The following is a 3,327-nucleotide window of genomic DNA, read 5'->3' as shown; positions in this document are numbered from 1 at the left end:
GGCTTGCCGACCTCGGCAGAAGCAGGCTTCTTGGGACCCATGTCAGCTGTTGCTACGTAAGAAAAAATGAAAGGCAGTGCTTTACATCTGCTTCACCTTCCCACACAACTTCCCACTCCTGGCCAAAACTGCCCTGGACAAACAAGTGGCATAACAGCCCCCCAGCACAAGTTAAGGAAAAAAAAAAAACCAAAGGAGATCAAATTCAGACCTGCCTTTTGCTGTCCCAGAAGCTATGGAGAACTCCACTGCAGGCCACACCACGCCACAGGAGGATGCCTGACCAAAGAAATTTTGAAAATAAATGAGACTTAGCATAACTACACGCCTCCCCAGAACAAGGTAAGAAGAAGAAAACACAGGAGAAGAAATGTAGACCTACCTCTCGGTCTCCCTGAAGCAGCAAACTCCACTGCAGGCCACACCACACCACAGGTGGATGCCTGACCAAACAAATTTTGAAAATAAATTAGACTTAGCATAACTACAACCCCCCCCCCCAGCACAAAGTAAGAAGAAAACACAGGAGAAGAAATGTAGACGTACCTCTTGGATGTTCCAGATGTTCTGGAATAGTCCATACCACACAACACAACAGAAAGGAATGTCTACAGTAAAAAAAATCAAACTTGACATCAGACTTTTGCTTTCAGATCCGCACAACAGAAGCTACTGTACCCCTTAAGTTTCCCCTGCAGGGTACCCAAAATTTTAAATCACATTTCTGCACGTTTCTCCCACACAGAACAAATGCAATAGCAGATCCAAATTCTCCCAGGAAAAACCATTAAAATAAGACTCCTTTAGGATTCCACCCCCCAACCAAGGAGAACAATAGTCAGTAAAAAATTAAAACTCAGGTTTTAAATTGAATATCCCAATCCAAGACCTAGGCATGCACAAAACACCCGAAAAATTAAGAAAAACCATTAAAATAAGACTCCTAAGCGAGGCACCACTGTATAAAAGTGCTTTCAGTTTTCTTTAAGGGATGGGGGGATTAAAATATAATCTAAAACACTGCAGCCTCGGGTTGATTCAAAAGTAATTCCCCCTGGGGAGTCCCTGACAGAGGAGCCATTTAGCACCAGTTTGTCGAATTGGATACAGAACTTAGTAAATTGGATGCCGGCCTAGTTGATGTGAGCATCTTTAGAGATCCTACCTGACCTGAAAAACCCAATTACTTTCTTTTCTTTTTGGGTTTTCTTTCATAAATCATCTCCATGCTTGGGCTTCTAGACCTTCTTTTCCGCTTTCTCTCTGAGGTGTTGCTGTCCAGGTGATGGGTCTTGTGTTTCCTTTTCCCACTGGGTTTCTCAGATCTTGTCCTGTCACATCCTCGAGGAGGACTGTGAGATCTGCTTCGTGATCTGCTTCTTGATCTTCTTTCGTAGTAGTAGAGGTCATGAGTTCTGGACCTCTTCTTCCCCTTCTTGTTCTTATGTTTGCTCCCATCTTTTTTCTTCTTCCATTTTTCTGTGCTATGATGCTTCTGCTTACTTTTCAGGCCATGGCGCTCTCTGTGAGAATGTGATGCATGGCCACTTGCATCTGTATCACTGAAACTGAGGTACTGGATGGGCTTCGTCTTCTTCTCGCCTTCATTTTTCCCATCATCAATTGATTCCTCAGAGTCCGAAGACAGCTCCACAACTTCAGGTGTCCTCTTTGCCAGTGGCTTCACATACCCAACAATTACACAGTTGTCGGACGAATCACAACTGTCCTCGTTTATCTCCACAGGAGCTGGCAGCGGTGCCTGCAAATCTCTTGTATTTGTGGAGGGTTCTTCATCAGAGCTTTCCGAAGTGTCCAAAGTAGTAAACAGAGCGGCACGGACCTGCTCGGAGCTCAAGTAAGATGGACCGGGTGTTTCATCATCCCAAGGGGCCTGGCCGATATCAGTTGCGAAGGCGTTCTGTTCTGCTTGCTGGGAACCCACATCATCTGGAGAGATTGTAATAATGGAGGACTCGGAACGGCTGCCTTCTTCACGTGATGGAGCTGGATAGTCAAGCAGATCATATGCCTCTATGTTATAAGGTCTTCTGATGTAACCAATAAACTCATGTAAAAAGTGTTCTGTGTAATGGCGTAAAAAAGGTCTCAAGTCATCAGCAAACGCTGGGCTCTCTAGGTCGTACCTTGTCACGTTACGCATGATGATACCTTGTACAATATTGACTCGAGACCCATGAACACCCAACAGGAGTGTGAGTTCCCATTTTAGCCACGGGACCAGACTGTGAATAAAGGAAGGATTGCTACGAAAAAATTCAGCTGATAGATCTCTGTAGCTCCCTCCAGCTTCAAACAAAATCCCATTATCCGGCCTTACTGTGTACACCTGAAAATCATCTTTAGACCTCATACTATGTACAATGGAAAGAAAAGGCTGTTTGCAGAGAGGGCATTCTGCTTTGGTTTTGGACCACTCCTGCACACATTGGAAACAGAATCTATGTGAACAATAATCCAAATAAGCCGGGTTTTCAAACCGGTCTAGGCAGATTGGACATTTAGAGTCTGGAGATATATCTGATGATGACATTGTCTGATGCAGCTTGTTCACACCAGATCTGGGTGAAGAACTATCTGCCACAAAGTCAACTGCTAGTGATGAGAAATTCTGAAAATAAAGAGAGAGACAATATCATTACCATGCGTTTAACTTAATTCTTGTCAATCAATTAAAATTATATAAATGATCAGCCACTCTCATAGACTTTTACAGTAGGGTTGGAGAACTGAGGCCCTTCACCCCTTTTGTAGTTATTAATTTCCACAATCCCTCCCCGCTAGGCTAGCCAGCAAACGATGTTGACCATATCTCAGTCTGTCCTACAGGCATCACCCTGGCTTTTTTCTTTCATTAGACCACCAGTTCACCCAACGACAGCTGGATTTGTCGTATTACAATTTGCTCTTCAAAGTCAGTTGTCAGTTTTGCTCAATGGCCAAAACCAAACCCTAATCCCCAAAATAGCAATCCATAATGAAACCTTTACTTAAGTTAGGCAGTTAGGAGAGCTGCCTCGCTCGGACCCCTGACAGGCGTTGGAGAAGCATCACCCTTGGCAAGCGTGCCTCTGAGCTTGAACCGAGCGCCCTCTCCACCACCCAAGAGAGCCCGTTGTTTAACCGATGGCTCGGAACTCTTCTTACCCGACCGGTGGAAAGTAACGGCTCAGCCGCGAAGGAGGGGCCGCCCGCCTCCTCCTTTGGAGAGAAGGAGCGAAACGACCCAAGGACCAAGAGCGGAGAGAGGGGATGGAGAGGCGAGAAGCCAAGCCAAGCGCCAGAGAGGACCAAGCCTCGAGAGAG

The 3,327-nt window shown here is 45.5% G+C and overlaps 1 pseudogene across 1 annotated transcript; it reads right to left on the bottom strand.

Annotated features, from left to right (window-relative positions):
- Positions 1–363: 363 nt before the first annotated feature.
- On the bottom strand, positions 364–3,045 carry LOC144586542 (E3 ubiquitin-protein ligase Topors pseudogene; annotated as a pseudogene). The gene has a single exon (XR_013541417.1). The product of XR_013541417.1 is annotated as an E3 ubiquitin-protein ligase Topors pseudogene (transcript).
- Between the last annotated feature and the right edge of the window lie 282 nt (positions 3,046–3,327).

This window comes from Pogona vitticeps, chromosome 2 (genome assembly GCF_051106095.1).
Source record: "Pogona vitticeps strain Pit_001003342236 chromosome 2, PviZW2.1, whole genome shotgun sequence".
Classification (NCBI taxonomy): domain Eukaryota; kingdom Metazoa; phylum Chordata; class Lepidosauria; order Squamata; family Agamidae; genus Pogona; species Pogona vitticeps.
Note: the sequence above shows the minus strand (reverse complement) of the source record. Positions and strands in the feature narration are given on the sequence as shown.